The sequence below is a fragment of the Melanostigma gelatinosum genome (genome assembly GCF_949748355.1).
Source record: "Melanostigma gelatinosum genome assembly, chromosome: 1".
In the NCBI taxonomy this organism is placed as follows: Eukaryota; Metazoa; Chordata; class Actinopteri; order Perciformes; family Zoarcidae; genus Melanostigma; species Melanostigma gelatinosum.
The window spans coordinates 6,547,326-6,559,325 of NC_136634.1; the positions used below are offsets into that span (position 1 = coordinate 6,547,326).

The 12,000-nt window shown below is 43.8% G+C and overlaps 1 protein-coding gene across 1 annotated transcript in view; it reads right to left on the reverse strand.

The window, feature by feature from the left end:
• The window catches only part of kcnq1.2 (potassium voltage-gated channel, KQT-like subfamily, member 1.2), a gene marked incomplete at its 5' end in the record, with an annotated part of 139,787 nt that overhangs the window by 1,361 nt on the left and 126,426 nt on the right, over window positions 1–12,000 (reverse strand). The gene's annotated exons all lie outside the window — the stretch shown is intronic.

Below are 12,000 nucleotides of genomic sequence, written 5' to 3' on the forward strand. Positions count from 1 at the left end.
AACATCAATGGCATTTTCATAGACCTAAGGGTATGGCCCCTCTTTCTCCCCATCTTTTAGTGCGTGTGCCTTGATGGACTGGACACTTTTACGGCAGAGCTAGAGCAGCTATTATTGTTGTTGAAATATGAGCCATAATAGCGAGTGTAAATCTGAAATATCTCAGAAAAGAATGAAATCACATCACAGCATGCCAATGGTCATAATTTACAAATAACTGATAAGATTCCAGACAAATAAATTTGTTTCTAGATCTCATTACTTCAAAATGTGTGTGTTCTAGAGTTGTGTGCTTCGACAGCCAATGATAACAGATCGTGAGCTGAAGGTGATGTGTGAGGTCAAGTACGCTGGCTGCTCCAAAGACTGGACTACTACTTTCATGTAAACTCTGACCATTACTTCAATATTTGGACAGAAATATACAGTATGACTTGATGTATGACATCGCTTGATTTTGACACTTACAGCTGAGGTTTCCTGCTATTTCACCATCCACAGTGCTTTCCTCTGTGATTGTACCATGACCTAAATAGTTGTGCTAAGTAGACGAAGCACGCGCTGGGCCCGGATAAAGCTTAGAGAATAATAGGCTATCATAAACATGTTGGGCAGTAATCTACAGACTTATCGACATTCTCGTTGGGGCTTAAAATGGATCAGGAATTCCTCCTGCAGTGTTTTCTGAAAGCAGTGGCCCTGGGGACCCACATGAGGGACAAGAACAACATTATTAGACAGGTGTGTTGCAAACACGCGAGACTTTTTTCAATTGCCACTGATTGTGTATGTGTGTGTTGGGCTTTGTGGGGATGGATGTGGTGGAGGGATGTAAGTGTGTCATGTGTATGGATGCGTCACTGGCTGTTGTGAACTTGACAGAGAACATTTCCTTGTGTGCGTTCCCAAGTTTGGGTACAGGCGAAAGAGATGATGCGATTACAAATGAGAAAAGCAACAGCAGGTGAGTGCGGGGGAAGTAAGAGAGGAAGGACATTTGTGTTGATAGATAGCAATGACTGTGACGATTATTTTCCAGGCTGCGGTTTGTTCTGTCTGTTATGCAAATATCATTTTACGAGTCCTACAGTCGGTGTTGATGACTCCTGCTTGTAACCACTGTTCCTCTTTGCGAACAAACTTTATTACTGGGTTTGACACACTGTATTATATGTTGTCACGATTTGTGAGACTTTTCCTTTTGCCACATTACATAAGTGTGCGTGCTTACGACAGATGCTGAAGCAGCTTTTCCACCTACCTATCTGGCCCGTCTATAAATCGAGATTAGCCATTAGTACAGACAAATGCTGCTTTTTTGTATTAAATTAAATATAGTTCACTTGTGTAGTTGTAATTTCCATGAGGTTCTCGTGATTGGTATTTGCTGAAGGGGTATTGTATTGGGAAAGGGGGATGTTGCTATCTTGTTCACCCTGCATAGTAAATGCTGGAGTTGGGTATCACCACTGCTGTGTCATATAAACGCATGTGATCCAGTGACAGGTGATGCTCCAGCTGTCCCCAACCCTCCCTCTGACCACGGACAACACATGGGACAGTCAAATGTGGGGCTGACTCAGTCAGAAGCACCAAATGTTGACTTTATTCTTGAATTAAAAGTCAGTTTGTGTGGAAGATCCCTTTCATTTCTTTTTGTTTCTAATTTCTGAACTATATAAATAAAATGTGAACTTACCCCAACCCAAGAAAGTATATTGTCTTCATCGCCTGACAAAATACAAAAGATGTAATACAGCACACATGTATAAAAAAAAAACTGGCACACAATTTCTTTGTTCACCAAAGATGGGAAAGTATTCCTTGGACTCACTCTAAACAAATGAAATATACAGTACATGTAGGGCTGCAACTGGTGATTTTATGTGACTTATCAATTGTTTTTTATTTTAATCCATTCATTGCCGAATCTATAAATTGTCCTCAGTGAAAACTCCCCCTTACAATCTCCCAGAGATGTCGGCAACATCTACAGATTGCTAGTTTTGTCCAACCAACGATCCGAAAGCCAAAGATATTCAATTTATAATGTAATGAAAAAGAGAAAGGTGGACAATCGTCACATTTGCGAGGCTGACATCAATGTTGTATTATTCTCTAAAATAATTCAAACATGAAATGGGTTGTATGGGCCTTGGGAAAAAGGGATATTGCACACACTTTAACAAGCAACATCGACACAGAGCTCCTGTTCACACAGGAACACCCTTCCTGCCCTCCACCTGCGGCTGTTTGTTTGTTGTCTGCTACACTACAACAAACAAGTAGACAAACACACACGCGTACAGTGTGTACGCAGAGTTGTTTGTGCTCGTCTGCCTGTCACGTGGCAAATAACAAATAAGCAAAGAGCGTAACGAGGGAACACAGCCATGTCAGCACATTATAGGGGAGAGTGTAATAATGGAAAACTTATAAAGAGCTGAAGTGAGTCAACATCTCAGTGACACCACTGAGTGAAAGCAATTATGAGCCAAAATGTCACCAATCTAAGTTTGTCCTGCAAAGTAAACTAAACGTATCATGTTAACAGCTGGTGTGGTGCTAAAAAGAGAACATGTCCAATTAGTATACATTAGTTGAATGAGATACACGATAAGATAAGATGAAATAAGACAAGATTATCTTTATTATCCCTGCAGGGCACTTTTTCGTAGACACTAAAGCTGCAGCACAAAGGGCAATAAAAGCTTTAAGCATGTAAACAAGAACAGACATCAGCACACGTCAGTCACACCTTTCCAGAAAATGCGTCCCATATGTCTGAATTTTGTGAAGACAACTGAAAATATAGTGTCTTGGTGTCTTGGGTTTGGATATTTCCCTTAGTGTACAGTAAGCAACATGCAGATTTAATATTGAAAGTTATATCCAACATGTTCTGAATATACACTCAACAAACAGCTAGAAAATATAGGTTTTCTTTTGAGACTTGTGTCGAAATTTAAAAGGAAGATCAGAATTAAAGAGGTCAAAGAGAAGAGAAGAACAGAGAAGAGAAGAGAAAATAAGAGAAGAGAAGAGAAAATAAGAGAAGAGAAGAACAAAGAAGAACAGAGAAGGTAAGAACAGGGAAGATGCATCTGCTTCACTACAAATGTCATGAATTCACACACAGCTATCCCGAGCTGCCTGTGCCGATAGAGCGATTCACACTGCCATCTGTTGGAGAGTTATAAAGCCTGGAGAAAAGCCTGGTGCTTGGTATCGCTTGGTATCGCTGCATGCTCTGATTCGTGCAATATTCTACCATCGCATAATTGCTGACAAATGGAGACATGTCATGCAAGAGAGAAATGAGATACTGGATGAGGTAGACAGAGGGAGTTTTGTGGTATTCTTGACATGTAATGAATAGTAGTTATTGTGAAGTGATGTGGCTTATTGGTCAGGGGAAACAAGGCCGGTATATCCAATGAATAGTGCACTTTTGGCTGCAGATTGCAGTCCTTTGAACGGTCAATACACGGAGCACGTAGGCAAACGAAAACACAGTGACACATCTACCTCCCCTTCTTGCTCTTTCTTTGACAGTTACCTTGAGGAGGACGAAGAGGGGGGAAGAGGAGTGAGTATAGGGAAAATACAAGAATAGAGTAGAGGAGACAGAGGTGCGGGGCTGCCAAAAGGAAAGACTACCAGCTCCAGGAATGTCTTGGCATCTGTGTAAGACTAGGCCGCGCTATTCAACAAAACAAGATTCCTGTCATTGAAATGCTCTCAATCGCACAACACAATGGAGACATAGCTGGGACAGGAGGAGCGATAAGACGAGAGGAAAACAATCGCACAGGTCGCCGTCCTCGCATGCTGTAGTGAATGTGTAATGTGTTTTCCGCCCACTCTGACCTCAAAGAACCCGGTGCTTCAACCTGTGTAACACGAGACATTTTTGACAGCATCATTCTTTCTTTGTTATGGCTGTGTGCACTTACATGGCATGACTCGCATCATGGGGATTCCAATTGGAAGGGAACCATTTAGTTCAACTGGGGCCTTTTGGGTGACAAAGCAAGGTATTAAAAAAGAGAAAATATCCAGTTACTGATGTCAATTCCCTTTGTTTTAAACAGTCAAAGTAATCGAATGTGCAGCCATCTAAACAGTACACGTTTGACGGTTTTCAGTTCATTACAGTGTGTGGTAGTCTAATAAGGTGCTTCTCCTAGAGTGTTTGGTTTAATCCTGTATGTCGCGGATGATACAAACAAAATGGGTACCTGCTTTTAAAAACATTGATCCACACTGCCACTAGTGGTCAAAATAAATCAACTGGGTACCTGTAAAAGAAGACGAAAGAAAACCCTAAAGCTGTCATTTTAACAACAAATACTTAGATAATGAAGTCACAAAGAGCATACAATTTTAAAAATACAAGGCCAATGCATAGTGAATGGGTAGATATAACAAAAAAAAAACCTTTCCAGTGAAAAAGTGTAATCTCACATCCCCAAACTGGTACCTTGCCACAGCCAAAAGCAGAGGGTACGGGTGTATCAGCCTTCAGCAGGCTGCCAGACAAATGATTCCAAAAGAAGTTGCACATTTGTCATGTCAATGTTTTAAGGTGACAATATGTCAATGTTTAAAGTTCTGCTGGCCCCAAGTAACCAAGAACATCTGTAAATAGGCTCCTGCTCTAAATAAGTGGAGGCATTCCATTCAAACTCAGAAGTTGGATGCGCTCATTTCCTGTTTGTCAGCTGCCGTCTCGAACAGCCTGCAGGTTAAAGGTACTGTTGTGTTATTACAACTGGCAACAGGAAGCGGCAAATCAAAATCAGAATGCGGCATTGTGTGAATATAATTATTACAAAGCATTTGTGTGTAAACATCCAGTAAAACAAAGAGAGAGTGTTTGTCTGATGCTCCACCCCTGTTCATATGGAAGAACAGCAGCAGAAACAGCATCGGGTCAGATCAGGTGAATTTCTCTGCCTCTCCACAGATCCGAGGCTCACCCAGACTGGCTGCCTGCTCTTTGTGTTTCACCTACACTCACTCACACACATATGCGATCCAGCATGTCGCTCGCAACACAATGGTCAATGCAGAAAAAGCAACAGAGGGTGTACACACTGGCCTCGCTGGTGGGCCAATAACAAGCTAGTATTACACAGAGGTCATCATTATCATCGCAGTGACAGAGCTGCATGAATGGAGAATGGAGACCAGGGGGGAGGGGAGGGGGGAAGAGGCCAGAAAGAGAGAGAGAGAGTACAGGAAGAGGGGAATTAAATAAAGAATAAAAAAGCCAGAACAAGAGGAAAATAAATTAAAAAAAATTGAAAGCAGGAAAAAAAAAAAGGACACTGCTGGCTTTTGTCTCCAGGAGTGGAGGGTTAACACTGACACTAAAACATACACACACACACACACACACACACACACACACACACACACACACACACACACACACACACACACACACACACACACACACACACACACACACACACACACACACCACATTAAACCAGGAAAGTCAGCAGGCCACTGACGTGCTGATGTTGTCAAAAGAATAAATCACGTTTTTTAAAAACACTACATTGAGTAACAGCAGGCAACAAGCTATAACTCATCAAAACTAATAAATGCAGCACAGCTGCACCCAGGTTTATTTTCAGAACTTCAGGAAAAGACTCACACAGCACAATACCTTCACTTTACTCCAAGTGAAGCTTGTGAAGTTGCGTTGAGTTTTTAGTTTGTAGAGCCAGCAGGACTGGCCTTTGTTTTTGGCGGGCATCGTTTGGGGCAGAGGGTCTCTCCTTCACTGATGATGAATGTAAGGTAACAGATAGGCAATGCAGTTGCATGATGATGAGCTTCGTCAGTGAGTCACGTCATTGCCACTTAGCTGCTGAGCTCCGTTGATGCCCAGTGTATATTTGACAAATTAAGCTCTTGTATCAGTAACTGAATTTGCCAGATTTAGGATGGCTACACGTTTCTATTCTCCTGCAAGAATATGCCAGCATGTCAATTGTTCACAATTGAACTCAGAACTTTCTAATTTCAGAGACTTTTCATGGAGCTTTTCGATAAAGATCTTGGTAATGACCGACATCTTTGACTGCCTGCGGTTTAATCAATTTACGGGAATATTAACCAACAGACCACCATTGTTGTTCAGATGGAGGTGGGGATACAGACGCACACTGTACTGTATGTAATGACTGCACAGGACACAAACTGACTCCAATTCTTGCTCCGTTCCTCTCACAGGCTTTAAAAGATGACCAAAGAAACATTCTAAAAATGAAATAGAGAACGTGAAAGAGAAACACAAACAGAAGTGCAGAAGTGTGAGATCGTCTTATGACAGGCATGTGTCTGCGGTTAAGAGAGGCCGGAGGAGGAGATTGATGGATGGAGGAAGGAGAGGAGAGGAGGACATTCAGACAAACTACAAAAGGCTCTGGTGACCATATTATTATTTGTTTTCGCTGCCTTGTGAGTGCGCTGGCTCATCTTCTGGGCTCATGAGGGGAGGAGAGGAGTTTGTGTTCAGTTTCTGGGCCTGGACCACCATTAGGAAATGGGATAGCGTCGCATTATTGATGCGTTTGTGTCACCGAGTGCGGCTTTCATGAAAGAGTGTGGTGAATGCATTCCGGGTCCTGTGTGTGTGAGACTGCATGCATTTGAAGGGGTGACAGGAATTATTAGTTGTGAGTTTGTAGAGTTCAGAGTTTGTGTGTGCAGGGTGTCTGAGTTCAGGCTTCCTGCTGTAGCCCTGATGTCAAATTCCTTGACTTTTCCAAGACAACTAAATAGAAGCACGACCGTGACCTTACATGTTCTTCCTCTTTGGTTTCTAACCGGCTAAACACTGGTTTCCATAAGAGCAGCTGAAAACCACCAGCTAATGCAATGAATGTGTGAAAATGTCAGTCTGGTATATTCATGTGACCCGTTTGCAAAACCTTTCCAGAGAATTTATTAACATCCTTGAATTTTCTTTTCTGGAGTGCACCTCTCAGAAGCTTACAGAAACCCCTGTGTGTGTGTGTGTAGTAATGCACAGTTTGTGCAAATGCAGCCGTAAACCAGCATCCTCAGAGTGTACAGTCGCATGAGGTGAACTGGGGTCATGCCTCGCAAGTTGAGTCAGAACGAGAAAGAGGGCGAGCGAGAACGAAGTCCTAAACCAAACGCGTCAGCTCGACTCAAATTCACCAGCCCGACGAGCAACCGACCCGCTCCACCAGCGGCCTCTGTGCCAGCTGGAAAACAGAGCTAGCCCGGCTCGGATTCACCACGGGCCGGGCCGCTGCCAAGGAGAATGGATTCACTTTAACGCTGGCAGATACAATATGTTCTTTGTATTTGTAAAAGCAGGAGAAAGAGATGGACAGAGAGAGAGAGAGAGAGAGATAGAGGGGGAGAGAGAGGGGGAGAGAGGGAAAGAGAGAGAAGAAATGAAAGGTGAGGCTGGATGGCGGCGGTGCGGATAGATTGGTTCTGGACTGAGAGGAGGAGGAGGAGGAGGAGGGAGTAAAAGAGGGAAATGGTGGTTATGTTTTAAAGAACAGGAAACCGAGCAAGAGCACCTGACGCACATGATAAGTATCAAGGGCTGCGCCACGTGCCGCTTAACTGCAGCCAAAGCTCTTTTCTGCAGGGGCGGCGGCGGTGATGGTGGTGGTGTGTTGAGGGGTGTGTGTACCGGCTAATCTCTCTTCTGAGTGGGGGCGCACTCAAAGCTGCTTTTGTTTCTGAAGGCTACTTTCATGAGGACGTACAATCCCCCGCGTCCACTCCGCGCCTCCTCCTTCTCCACTTCTCTTTTTTCTGGCTTTTTATCGCTCCGTTGTTCAGAGCACACTGCTTCTCTCCAAAACACTGTGGGTGTTTTATTTGATTTACTGATCATTCTGTTTGGACATGGCTGTGAGAGAGAGAGAGAGAGAGAGAGAGAGAGAGAGAGAGAGAGAGAGAGAGAGTGTGTGCATCCCCATGTGGTAATGCATGCCTGTGTGTGTCCATGCGCATACGTTCGTTTTGGGAAACACTGATGGTCTTTCATGTTGTAAGGAGGTAAAAAAAAAAAAAAGAGCCATAAATCGAAACAGCCAGAGAGACCTGTTGGGCTTTGATGTTGAGTTGGAGGCGCATTAGCGTTTTTCACGTTGAGAGATGTGAGGCCTGGGTAAATGTTACTGCAAACAAAATAAATGTGCAGCATAAACAAGCCAAAAGAGATGAATTACGAGAAGGCTGCCTAGAGATGAAGCCGCTGTCAGCTCATGCGACTACGGGGGTGAGGGAATGCTTTTAGGCTCCGCTCCCCCGCGAATAGCACAAGGATGTTTGTAAGTACCACAAGAATATGTTGGCAGTTACATTTAAAACATGATGAAAATATGATTCGTCAATATCAAACATGAGCATTTATATTGAGTGGAACAGAAACCCTTATTACATTTCTTAAAAAACTGGATCGAAAAAAACTGAAATATCACATAAATGAAAGAGTAATGATTGTACTGATGTATGATTGTGTCCCATTATTTAATAAATTCACTGCTCCTTCAGAATTTGTCAAATGTCACCTTAAGAAGGGTCAAAGTTTGAAAAAGTTGAAACACACTTTGGGGGGGGGGGGGGGGGGGGCAGATATGGTGCAGGGAATAAGCAGTTGCCTGATGGACCATTTGTCCTCAGAGACAGCTGGACATGGTCTGCTCCTAACTGGTCCCCAGTGTGGTGGCCCTCATGAGGACAGAACACGGTGTCCCACACATTGTACCCTGCTTTCTTACGTTCACATAAAAAGAAAAGTAGAACAGGAACAGTGACGTCTCAAAGAAACACACACACATACACATATATTTCTGGTTATTTATTCCTCTTCTAGGAACTATTTCAACAACGTCAATGAGGCCAAACACTGATAGTTTGTCATCCTGCGCTCTAATGTGGGAGGATGAATGGCCGTCACATGACTCAATCAGGACAGTCTGATTACATTCCCCTGTCTCCTAAGAGCTAATAAACTGGACAGGGAAGTTAGCAAGCGGCAATGACTAAACAGGACAAAACTGTTGACTGCTCTGCCTCTGAATCTCTTAAGCTCATCCACTGAAAAGAAGAAAAAAAACCCACACAAATACTGATATGCACCAGGACACATGGAGCACCAGAGCAGGGTTTCTGTGTTGAAAGGCAATCTGTCCACACTACTGCATATTTGTGTGTGTGAGCATGCGTACGTGCACCTCGGCAAGAGATATTGCGTCCAGGGTGTGGAGTCGCATTCACACAGGGGAGTCTTTATAAAATAAGAAAGTCCCCCTCCCCCTGTTTTCTCACTGCCAGCTGCCACAACCACCAAATGCCCCCCAAACCCTCAAACACACACACACATCCACGCGCCCCCCCGTGCCAGGCTGTGGTGGCAGCCAGCGTGGCATCGTCAGTCACCGGGGAGGTGCCATGTTACTACGGCCACTGCTGTAGGTCGGCCACACTGTGGCTTTGTTCTCGTCATCAATAGGCCAGTCAGCCTGATATTATAAATGACAAGGGGCGTGCCAGCACTTTGGTCTAGGTTCAGGGCGACTATTGAAATGGATACTAATGGCATCACGGCTTATGCACAGAAAATACTTTCTCCTCAACAACACAGATGGTGCTGTTTGCTGAGGAACCATGACACCTACATATTGTATTCATGAGCCGATCGCTGCAGACAATAATCATTTTCATTAAAGATGAATCTGATTTTTTTGGGGGGGGTATTTTTTCATATTTAGAAGTATGCTGAGGTCTTTAAATTGCTTGTGTGCCTAAAAGTATTTTCAATTTACAATTCTATAAAAAATTAAGCTCAACGCAATTGTTTGCTGTAATGATGATCAATTTGTAATTTTATTTGTTCGTTACCTTTTTCATTGCAATCAATCATTTTACCAACAGTAAAAATGAGTTAAATTCCCAATATTTTCAAAATATATCAGCTTAAAATCTAAATATGTTGAAACTGCAACAACAAATGATTGCTGTTTGAGCTCTACGTTGAGGAGCAGTGCTCATAGACAAAACATGGAGTATTAATAGTGTCGATAGCAAACATCCCCTCAGGTATTACTTCATCCAAACTGTAAACCACGATACACACACGACGTAAACAAGAGTTGTCTGGGTACAGTGGAGGGAGTTGAAGATGATGTGCGAGTGTGTCTCAGACAGAGACAGTATCCACAATACCCCCCCCCCCCCCCCCGCGCCAGCTGTCTGCCCTGCCCAGACAGTGGCCCTGTGCCTGGTGCCACGGCCCCGACGCTGTGCCAGCTGATCCTTGGTGGCAGGAGTCAGCGTGACCCCCAACCAGCCCCCTTGCCCCTTTTAACCAGCATTAAAGCCATTATTTCAGATAGAACGCTTATTATACTGTATGACCACAGCTGGCCTCACACACGCAGACCGACGGGGAGGAGGAGCCGGCATGGTAAAGCAGCGAGAGACAGAACAAGAGCAAGAGGAGACATCTTGTCGCCCACTCGTCTGTTTCCAAATTTAGCATCTTTCCCCTCTTCGCCTCTTGTTTTTGTTACGGTGCCGTTTTTCCTCATCAAAGCTGTGGACATGAGAAGTGTTGGTTGGGAGCCTCGCTCTGTACAGACAGTTTGTTTGGCTTTCAGAGGAGTGATGTTTTGATGGCGTCTGCAAATGTCGGTGGGAAGCTGAGGAGGACGATTGCGCAGACCGGAGACGTCTGGTGGGCCGGTGACAGTGTTTAGAGACACGCGATTGGTCAGAGTGTCCGGGGAGAAACTGCGGAGAGGTCAGCGGGTCGAGGGAGCTCTCAGGAATTGGCTCGTTTAATGATGAATTATAAAGAGCAGAATGTTAGAAAATCTGAATGAAACAGCTTCCTTGTGGCATTACCAAATGCAGCTGGAATGAGAGCTGGACTGACTGTTTCCCATTTACAGTGGACAGGGATGTCTGGTGTTATTCCAGAGCCAAATTTCATCAGGACTCCATCAGCTCTGCTTGATGACCCAACATTCTTTCCTGTAGACCAACACTGGGCCTGCCAGGCTCGGCAGACAAAACAAGACTTGAAACTGATAAGGCCAGATGAAACTATTCCACTCATTCGGCCAGTCACTGCAGCCTGCCTCCTCTGCTCACTACCTCTGCCTTCAAGCTGCTACTGTATTTCAGTGCGTGCTGGTGTACTGAAATTGGTTAAAATTAGGATTGAATTAAGATTGAAGCAATAAAAAAAAAAATCTAATTGCACAAATTTCTCTTGGTTTATAATGACAATGAACCGAGTTAACTTTGCACTATTTTTCAGCCTGTATTCCCTTCCATCTTCACAAGTCTGCAACATGAAACATCATGGTGCATTAACTAGCGGTGGTTCCTGTTTGCACTTGAATGTGCATGGAGCAATCACTGAATTATTGTCGCAATTTAAGAGAAAGTCTAAAGTTGATAATTATGAGGCAAGATCTCAGGACATTGGAGGTACTGCTAGAACACATTGTGCAGAACGCAGTTTTACTTGCTACTAGTGTTCTTCGTCCCTTCCTTCACAGTATGAAACCATTGGCTGGACGTCTTCATCTTAAGGACAAACAGCTCCATAGCGCCTACTATAGGTACCCCCCCCCCAAAAAAAAAAACATCTACAGGGAACAGTTAAGTGTGATCACAATGGTGGCGTTGCGGAAACTTACCAACCATAAAATACCATGTAAACAACAAGAAAAGTCCACATACAATTGTGTACGTCAGTGCAGCCATCTGGTGTGTTTCCAGCATCGCAGGTATGCCAATAATGACCCAGGGAAGTGTGTTGGCTGCCAGCTTCACCTTGTTTTTAGCTCTCGCATTCCGTATGTGGTAACTCTTATCTGATCACCCCTGCACAAAGAGGAAGGAATTTAATCACAGAATCAGCAACTACTTTCATTTTAGCTTAATGGAGGGGGACTGAGAGCGAGAGAGAGAGAGAGA